Source organism: Podarcis gaigeae (assembly GCF_964106915.1).
Source record: "Podarcis gaigeae genome assembly, chromosome: 7".
In the NCBI taxonomy this organism is placed as follows: Eukaryota; Metazoa; Chordata; class Lepidosauria; order Squamata; family Lacertidae; genus Podarcis; species Podarcis gaigeae.
Window position 1 is genome coordinate 72,532,974 of NC_139683.1, and position 10,601 is coordinate 72,543,574.

Genomic DNA, 10,601 nt, shown 5'->3' on the forward strand with positions numbered 1-10,601 from the left:
CTTTGTTCAACTTCCAACTCTTCCTCTCCTTGGGAGCTAACAGTGTCTTGCCTGGGGGAGGGGCAGACTGTCTTCTCTAAACTCAGGCAGACAGCTCTCAGTGGCAGAGTCAGCTCCTTGCTCACTTAGCTCAATTTCAGAGGCTGACTCTTCTGCTGTGCTCTGGGAGAGGGGGCACATTCCTGACACATGTGCTCAGAGCTATGTTCCATCTCCAGAGGGACCTCTCCCAAAAATGCAGCTGTACAATCTGGACCAAAGAGCTCCATCAACAGAAAGCAGGTTATCGGATGATGTATGTGACTCTATGAATGGGCAGTGTGAGGTTTTATTGGGGTGGGATCATAGATTAAAGTAACATTAGCCTTATTTTCTTAGGTTGTCAGTGTTGTATTATGGACTTTGGTGAATGTATCTGTGGGACTGTAATTGTTGAGAGGATGGAAGATTGTGTGTGTGTATGTATGTGTGAAGTCAGAGGTGGGAAACTGGACCAAGCTGGCAGGCTAGATCATTATCTCCGCCATCTCCAGCAAACCAAGTCTGACAGCAACAACCACTTGTCAATCATTTGATATCACAATGACATCAGGCGACCCATTTTTACCAGCGCAGGTTTATATCAAATTGCTTGAAATTTTGCAATGCAATTCACCAGCCAAGTAAAGGGAGGAAACACGTTTGATGAAGCAAGGTAGAAATGAATGATAAAGAAACTGGTCAGTAGATTTTCTGAGTCCCTAGTGGTGGAGAGTCATTTGACCTTACAGATCATCCACTGTGTAGGAAATAAGGATTTGAAGATCTGTTGTTTAATGGAAGGTCAAAAATATGGACTTGTATGCTTAGTTTTGTTTAGTAATGTGATTTTTAAAAACAATAAAAAACAACAACAAAAGTAAAACAAGTCAAAGCCCATTTTCAGAAGTACCTGCTTTTAGATGGTCAAAACAATTCATCCAGAAGTGTTATCTGAGCAGGAAAATCATTCACAACAGTAGCTGCATATGCAGTTTTTCAGGCATACGTAGGTTAATGAGGCTAGATCTGGAAAGTGATGGGCAGAGTGTCTGTGCTAAAATTTTATACTACTCTTGTGACCGAGGCACACATTGATGGGATGGCATTAATGGCCTTGACCGTCTAATTTATGTAAGAGAGTTTCAAAAGATCTCCATGCTTCAAAGGAAGTCCTCAAGGCACATATAAGATACATTGATGCCATGAAATAGAGTGGGTTTCAGACTGAGCTTGTCCTCTTCTAATTTTTCACACTTGGCTCATATTCAGATCAGTAATTTGAACACATTTAGAATGATATGGCTCATAGAAATCTGTAGTTAACAAAAATGGCGCTCTTTCATTTAAACTGAGAGAAAGCATTTAAGCAAGAGACTGCCTAACTGTGCAGTCCTATGCATGCTTAATTAGAAGTGTGTTCCATTGTGTTCAATTGTGCTTGCTCCCTGGTAATTTTATTTAGGATAGCAATCTTAATGGCCTTTTTTTGGTCCAAGGGTGATAATCTCCCCACCTTGCATGTAGACAGCCTGTAGTTATATCCTTCATGCCAGTGCAAGGCATGCAAGTGAGTTGGCTACATCAGTAGATCGGTGCAAGTTCTTATAGCATAACCATTTCCATGTTTATTCAGACGTGTGCCCCACTGTTTTCAGTGAGTACAGTGAATGCAGAACCTCCACTCCTTTCTTCCCAATTCAGTCATTGCATCTCAGCCATGATACTTACTATCTATGTCTTTATACCAGAAGGGACAAGGCACATCCAAAGAATTCCTTTGCAATACATAACACGATATTTTCCTCCCATCTGACAGAAATACAAGTACCTTCCATATTTGCCATTCTTCCTTATTCACAGGAATGACAAATGTTGAGACACTCATTGTGCCTTTATGTACACATACACACAGCTGAAGAATTTTGAGTGCATTTCTGTTTCCCTTTGTCAATCATCAATCGACGCAGACCCTGAACACAATGTAAAATGGGGTGGTTTTAGTATGATATATGACTCAACTTGCTACATAGATTGCTTCACAGTGCCTTCAGCATCCATAAGTGGTCTTGTGTAAGGATTTTGCTCTTTTTGTATACAAGTACTTAACACACTTTAAAAAAAACAGTACTCATGGAAGGCTAGTTAGAAAATGACCTTTTTATGCAATGAGATATTCCTCATTCATTTACTTTGGTTTTTTTTGTTTTTTAAAAAAGATATTTATTAAGGTTTAACAATTACAGAAAAAAGAGAAACAGACAATAATAGTACCCAAAAAATATTACAATAAAATTCATTAATTTTACAATATTTTTTAAAATATACTTTAATTTTTTTCCAATCTTCTTCCATCGACTCTTCTCCCTGGTCTCAGAATCTGCCAGTCATTTCCGCCATTTCCATGCCTCATTCATTTACTTTCTAGCATTTAATAAATATATTGAATTAGGAATCTGAAGCTGATTGTGTGAATGAACTCACTAAACCATGATCACTCTGTTTAAAGCTATGTAGTTACCAGGAGCTGAACTGCCTCAGGTCTCGCCTTTTCTCCTCTAAGATTCAAAAAGTCAATCTCCATACATTCAAACTAAAGGTGGTGGTAGTACAAACAGCCTTCTCCAACGTGTTTGACCTCACCAGAAAGGTGGATAAGTTACTTATAGGTATGGCAGAGGCATCCATTGAAAATGGACCATCGAGAAGATTTCCTTCCATCTACTGATTTGACCTCCATCATGGCACATGCATGCTAGGAATGCTTTTTTTCCTTAGTTCTCTACAATGAAAGGATGTAGCAGGATGCAGTGGGTTGAGGACCATGAAATTGCTGAGGTCAGTTGGTATCTCATCCAGGAAGTTCATCTTGCAACAGTTCCAGAAGCTGTTAGATTAAAATAAATAAATAAATAAATAAATAAATACTAGAGTAACGACAGTGCAGACAAACATAGGAAACTGCAGCTACTCCCAGAGAGTAGTCTCTACTCATCCTGTTAGTGCATGAGCGCCAACTCTTGAGGTTCCAATACTCTGTCTTAGAGTTACCCAAAAAAATTTCCTGCGTCTTCACAGCATCAGCAGTCCAGCCCTCTCTTGGTGAATTCCCATGACAAGAATAACCACTTCATCCATCTAGTTCTCTAAAATCTTTATTATTTACATTACAGGCTGCATAACACTACTGGGCTACATATTAAATAAGATACAGAATCTTTATTTGCATCTGCCACTAGCCATAACAATAAAATAAAATAATATGTACCAAAGATAGAGGTAAAAACTTAACTATACCAACTATAACTATACATTCTGGAGGTTTACAGCAATAATCAAATAATAGATCTTATTCTAATTGCCCCTGCTAATTAATTTTTATTTTTTTTTTTACAATTTTTGCTATCACCTGATTATCTTGATCTGCTAGAAGAAAGGACACAGTAGCAATGGTTGAGCGACCTGGTATGTAGTAGAGGAGTAAGAACCTCACTCCTCAAATCTTTATAAAGAGTGCAAGTTAGAATCACATGAGCTACTGATTTAAAACTGACATCGCCACATGGACATAACCATTTTTCCAGCATATTTTTTTTTTAAAAAATGACCCTCAAGTACAGCTGAAGGCAGTATATTTAATCTTGCATAAGTGAAAGCGCATCTAAATACAGATCTCTGCTCCTGTCAGGATTTGGGGAATTAGTTTCCTCCCCCATGGCAGTAGATAAGAGTTCAAATGAAAGGAACATCTTACCATTTAGAATCTTTAATGATCACAAAGAACACATCTCCTAGAAATGGCGGTGCTCCCAATTAAGGGTCTTCCTCCCATCCAAATTAATCTACATCACTCCTATGTCTTGTAATTTGAGCTTGTACCCTCTGACACTTTCTGAGTTCTCTGTGACTTTGGAGAAGGGGGGTGGATGCTATCCAGAGACAGTGAATCTGTTAACCCTCTCTCTCTTCCAGTGTTTCTTCTGCTAGCTGTTCCCCATCCAGTATTTCCCAGCTTCTGCCGTCTGAACTATACCCCTCTGCAAACCACTCTTCCAAATCTATACTGTCCTCCTGTTCCTGGGAAGATTCAGGATCAGAATCAGAATCAGGGGAAGAGGGAGGCTCCCACCATACCTCCTCAGTGCAGCCCTCCTCAGCACAGTCCCTGACAGCTCCCTTCAGCCATCCAGCCAGAGAGACAGGATCACAGACTTTCACATACACCAGCAGCCATACTGAGCAACATTGACTGCCTCACACTCAACTACATCATATCAGACATCCCCTGATAAAGACACCTGTCGCTGGGGAGAATTCTCATTGTCTAGCAGATGTTTTAAGCATGCCTCAAGGATGTGCTTCAAGGCTATACTGGAAGGCTCATTTCAAGTTTATTTTGGCAATACACCAACACCAGCAACATAGGCTAAGACAGAAAAGATAGACTAGTGGAGATGTACAGAATTCTCACATTAACAAAGAGAATCATCATCCATGCAGAGCGGCCTTGGAAGGGGTGAAGAATCAGGTGGACAAGTAGCTAGGAGGAAATGATACTGAATGGCTTGCAAAAGTGGAAACAGGGGTGTCGTGTCAGGCACAGGAGGCAGAGCCAGTATTTTAGCAAGACTGGGGGTTACAGTGCAGCGAAAAGTGCTTTGCATATCAGTTCATTTCCCAGCATCTCCAGTTTAAGAGATGTCAGGGAGCAGGACTGGGGAAGACCTCTGTCTGAGACCCTGAAGAGATGCTACTCGCCCCAGAAGAGAGCAATGAGCTAGATGAACTGACTTCATATATTAGTCTCGCCAAGGAAGCAGCTGCATTTCTTGAGATGTCAAAACTGAAACATTAAGACTGACAGCTAATGATCTTTTATTTTCAGGAACCATTGTTCTGAAAATACTTGCTGTAAGGCTTTGATCCACTTCAAAGGCACTGTTTACATCAGTTCTGCTTCGATAATTTTGTTGCTGCTATCATCGGTTTTTGGATACCAGACATCTTCCGAAGGAATAAAGATGTGGTATCTCTTGAATTCCTGCCATATGGAAAATATTGACAGATGTGTTACTTACTCCCGCTGGCAATACATACCTTCCAGATTCACTCAATAATCACATTTTAGCTTGAGCAGAATTTTAATATCATAACAAAAAGGAAAAACAAAAACAGAAAGGAAAGGAAAGTTTCCCCCACCCATGAAACCAACTAAGGACTATAGGCATGGGGCAAATATGAATATAAATCATTAGCTCAGACAAATGACTTACCAGTAATCAAACTAATAGTACTCAGAGTGATTAAGAACTGTATCACCCCAAAGACCAACTACTTTATTATGTTACTAGTTTGCATGGATTAGGTGCCAGAATCTTTGTGTACATAAAATATTAGCCTCAGTTGACAGATACATATATATGGGTACAGAGGGGAAGAGTTTTTTTTTTGGGGGGGGAATGGGTTGAAATAGCACAAACAAGCAAACAGTAAAATCTGTGACAATTCAATTAGAGCTTAGATTTTTGCAAAAAATATAATTTTTTTATTTGCATTAGATTTTTAGCCCAGCCTTCCTCCCAAATGAACTCTGGGCAGCAAAGCTAGATAATTTTAAGTTTGCAAGGTTCCATTTCTTTCAGCTATCAAATGTCTGTGAGGTATTAATACCCAGGGTACAGACACAGCTAACCCAGAAGTTAGAGAAAGAGGAAGTAAGAAATGTATCCAGAAGCTTCTGGTGAAAGTCCTTACCCACAATGGCATCTCTGCACCGCCAACCTCAATGCCATTCACTAGGGATCTCTTGGGCTGGAAAGGGGAAGGCTTGTGAATTTCTGGCCTTTTCTGATTTTCAGTTCATGTGGAGCATATGCTCTTTTCTAGACAGGTCAGATCTTCCTTTACTTACCCATGGGTCTGTAACTTGCAGGCTTAAATACTGCAACATGCTTCTTGTAGGGAAGCGGTTGAAGACAACTTGGGCATTACAGCTGGCACAGAATGCTGCTGCACATCTTTCAGATTTGTTCTGCCCTAGTTCCTTCTGCATCCAACTCAAGGTTCAACACATGCTCTCCATATGACAGCAACATGAAAAAACCATCATGAAGGGCATGAAGCAATGAAGAGGACCACTCTGTACTACAGTGTGTTATTGCAGTTGCAATTTTTAAAAAGATGCTTCTCTTGTTTATTGCATTTTGCTGGTGGTGTTTAAATGTCACTTGTATTTTTTCAATATTTGGCTTCTAAACTTGTTTGAGCAGTGAGAAAAAGTCACGTGTGACACTGCTTTTTTTCTGGGAGGGGGGATGCAGGTGTACGCACACCCCTAAACATTTTGTGAATCTAAGTTTGGCCTCATTGAGGGGCAGTATTTCAATATGAGTAAGAAAATGAGAGTACCCCTAAACATATTTTTTTTAAGAAAAAAAGCACTGCGTGTGACTATATACATAAATAAATATAAAAGTGTAAGTGTCATCAGGATGTTGTCAGCAGCTCCGGGCTGGTTGCCCAGGAAAGTATAAAGACAGGGGAAAGTTTCTTACAGTCCTTTTTATTTCAAACTTTACAGAATGAGGTTATAGAACCCAGCCACTTGGATAATGGTGTTCTGGGAGATGGAGGGTCTGGAATGCTTTCTAATGACAACATGTCAGTCAGGTGTTGTTCTGACTCTCCCATGATTTCCCAACTTTCCCCCTCATCTGCCTCTGAACTACTACCTCCCTCAACCCCCTGTTGTAAATCTATACTGTCTTCCTCTTCCTTCTCCCTGGAAGGGTCAGGATGGGGAGGTGGTCTCCACCATTCCTCTTCTGCCCAGTCTCCGACAATTAGTTTTCTTTAACAGTGGAAGCAGGTTTTCAGATGATACACAGCTCTTCTTCAGGCTTTGATCATGAGAGCAAAAAATCAACATCCAATAGTCTAGATAGAAACAACTGGATAGTCAGGCTGATGGTTACTTGGTTGCAGAAGTTTACTAGCCATTGCTGTTGGCATGGAGATAGTCTAGGTTGAATGCAAACGTGCCATTCTGATGTCATGTGTGATGTCACAAAGAGGATATGCTTTAAGTCTTGGTAAAGCCAAAAGCAGTTAACAGTCAGACTGCAGCTCAGCCCTGTCAAGATGGATCTCCATAACAGGTGATGAACAGTTTTATTTGGGGGATATATTAACTTTTACTATTGGGGGAAAGTTTTAGACTGGTTTGCCAGTTGGTAACCCATGAAGTTGAGGCCAATAGATATACATTCACAACCCTGTACCCATCAAATAATCAATTTTATGTGCGACTTTGGGACTGATTCATACAACCACATTTCCTTTCTCCGCTCTATACCCCACATCTCTCCCACTTCCTCACTCGTCAACCTCATCACCTCCTCTATGGGTGCCACTAAGTGCCCTCTTTCTTCAAGCTCTTTGCTCTCCTACTTTTAAGGTTTGCTAGGTTCTGGGAGATGATGCGTCTGGAATGCTTTCTAGTGACAATGTGTCAGCCAACTGCTCCTCCGGCTCTGCCTGCTCCTCCTCTCCCATGATTTTCCAACTTTCCCCCTCATTTGCCTCTGAGCTGTGGCCTTCCACAAACCTCTATTGTTAATCTATGCTGTCTTCCACTTCCTCCTCCCTGGAAGGGTCAGTCTGGGGAGGTGGTCTCCACCACTCCTTTACCTCTGTCCAGCCCCTGATTAGATTGAAGGTCACAGCCATTTAAAGGAATCCATTATAGTTAGAATGTTAAAACTAATATATTTTTCTAGAATTATAAATCACAGGATGCCAGTTGCAACTTTTAAGGAGAGAAAAATGAATTATTAAGATCTTGATAAGAATATACAGCATCCTCAGAAAATGGTTCTTCTTTGAAAAGAATTGTGATTTCTCCAATTTGTCACAACTATTATTTTTTTGTTTGCAAGCAGGCAATGTGTCTTATATGAGAGACTGAACTGAAACTGATAAAGCTTCATGAAAGTTAATAACATATTATAGAAAGAAATCCAGGAGAGGCACCTATGGTATGGTATGATACATAGTCCGGGGGTGTGTGTGTGAATTAAATTGGAGAGTTGCAACAATTAATATTAGGTTGAAAAATTGCAACACAGATCAACCAACCAGAAAGCCCCAGGTCTGTGAAAGATTCATTTCCATATATCACCATTCCTCTTTGCAAAGCCAAACTAGACTTTTGATGGAAGAGTTAAGTCTGACATTCTAAAAAGCAGCTAGGTGGAATGGGACTTGGAAGGAATAAATGGCTGACAGAGAAGGGTTGTTGAACCTTTTCTGCATCAATTGCTTCTTCAATGCAAGCACCAGACCCCCCGGGGTGCATTTTGCCCAGGTATGTTTGTCATGCGGAGCATATACTAAGGTAAAACTTGAGTTTGAAGCAATTTGATACATTCACTTGTGAGTGAAAGTATCAATGCTCTCCAGCTTCATCAACTTCTGTTGTGAAGAGAGAAGATCATTTATGAGGAGTCTAAGGGTTTGGTTTTTGGCTTCTGTTTGGACATATATTTTGGAGCTGTTTACTATATGCTCTGGTTTCACCATCCAGAATAATTTGGAATCATCTGCAAACTTGGCTACTTCATTGGTCACCTCAACTCCTATTGTTTAATCAGTTACCAAACCATAAAGGGAACAACCTATCCTTTTGTCCCATGATGGTTAAGTTCAGGAAGGAGCTTTTGCTGAGCAACTTCTTCAAAACATTTTGAGGAAATCCAAGCATATAACAGACCCTCCTAAGTTTCCCTATTTAACAGGAGCAGTCCCAGATTTACAGATGTCATCCGAGTTTCTGATTTGATCCTGAAATGTCCTGCTTTTCCTCAGGACATCCCTATTTTCATCGGATAAGTGTTGGAGGGTATGGAGCTATCTGATTCGCAAGCCATCTGAAGGCAGCCCTATACAGGGAAGTTTTTTAATGTTTAATGTTTTATTATGTTTTTATATATGTTGGAAGCCGCCCAGAGTGGTGGGGGCAACCCAGTGAGATGGGCAGGGTAAAAATATAACAACAACAGCAGCAGCAACAACAACAATGGAATAAGACATCCCTATTTTCATCGGAGAAATGTTGAAGGGTATGATAAAATGTTTACCATATTACATAGCCACCTGTGCTCAAAGAATGCCACAAACCTGTTGAGGCAAGACTTCTCTTTTCAGATGCAAGTTATGTCCTTCTAAATGCTAAATAATTCTCTCTTTCATCATGCTTTCCACAAATCTACCTAGAATAGACTTTAAGGCAGGCAGCCCCAGACTGATTTCCTCCAGATCCTTTGTATAGCTTTAATCATGCTTGGCTATTAGTCCTACTGGCTGAAGGGCACCAGATTGGGGTAATACTGCTTTAAACTAAAGCAGAGGTTGACAGACATTTTGGACCAGTGGGCACATTTTGAATTTTTTTTTTTTGGGGGGGGGGGGGAATGCTGTGAAATCTTTTTTTGAGGTGAGGCAACCAGAACCGTACACAGTATTCTGTGGTGATGGCACAGATCTGTGTAATAAATTGTATTGTGGTATCAGCAGTTTCAGTTTCAATTACTTTCCTAATCCAGGTTCAGAAGCAGCTCCTGCTTTAAGTCTGCACCATCTAAGAATGCTCAAGTCTTTGAAAGCATCTTAACATCAAATATTCCTTAGCATGAAATGATAACACATCAGAGAGAATACTTGGCCTCTGTAACATTAGAGGGTTACTTGAAATTTGGGCAATGACTGAAAAAAATATCAGAAGCCATCTGGTTTCTTGAGCCTCTCTATGACAAGCTGCAGAATGCTAGAATATGCAAAATAAACAACTTTATGCAGCTCTGACTACAGGATTCAAGTTTCAGGATATAGAATTTGGCTTACTTCCTTGGCACATATGCCTTTTTCTTTTCTTGGTAAAGTACTACGAGTCTCCAGCCTGGTGACAACTATAATATTAATTGAATTCTGCTTCAATTGATTATTGGGTACACTCAGAGTTGCCTTCTCTAAAGGCACATGGAAAGATTGGTGTGAGGGAACATATAAATAAGCTACACAATCAATAGGCAAAATATAATAGTTAAAAAGTATGTCATTGTGGAGTTTTAAATTAAATTCCACACTTTTACTTCTGCTTGTTCAGCCAAGGCACTCCAATTTTTAATAGGAATTTATTCTAGGAAATATAATTTTCACCTGCACAGTTTATTACCTACAATTTCAGTCTGGCATGTAGGTAAAAAGTTGTCTTGGCTGCTCTGTGGCTGCTTGATTACTTCCCTGATTTTCTAGAATTTCAGCCTGTGAGGTTCTGTTTAATGAGAAACCTGCTTCTGTATGGAACACCTTTTATTATCTCCATGGTTTATAGAGTCATTTATTCCCCACCTTGCCCCAAAAGTCTGCATCTTTCAGCATCTTCAAAACCAAAGCCTGTAACGGATGAGGTTATAAATACAACTGCTGGAGTTAAAAAATGTCCTCAAATAACTTGCCTTGAGTTTAAATGATTTGATTGGGGAAAAGAAATAAAATAAAAACACACACATGACAAAACAGGGGGA

The 10,601-nt window shown here is 39.9% G+C and overlaps 2 long non-coding RNA genes across 3 annotated transcripts; one reads left to right on the top strand and one right to left on the bottom strand.

Moving 5' to 3' along the window:
• Nucleotides 1-2,428: 2,428 nt before the first annotated feature.
• On the bottom strand, nt 2,429-5,858 carry LOC310848442. 2 transcript variants are annotated; one of them, XR_014566399.1, is made up of 3 exons: nt 5,773-5,858; nt 4,777-5,059; nt 2,429-2,905 (listed from the first exon to the last, which is right to left on the bottom strand). It is a non-coding gene; the product is annotated as an uncharacterized lncRNA (long non-coding RNA). The 2 variants fall into 2 exon arrangements; XR_014566400.1 differs by lacking the exon at nt 2,429-2,905 and adding an exon at nt 3,020-3,210.
• A 1,239-nt stretch (nt 5,859-7,097) lies between these two features.
• LOC310848501 lies at nt 7,098-9,879 on the top strand. Its single transcript, XR_014566463.1, has 2 exons — nt 7,098-7,175; nt 9,621-9,879. It is a non-coding gene; the product is annotated as an uncharacterized lncRNA (long non-coding RNA).
• The last annotated feature ends 722 nt before the right edge of the window (nt 9,880-10,601 follow it).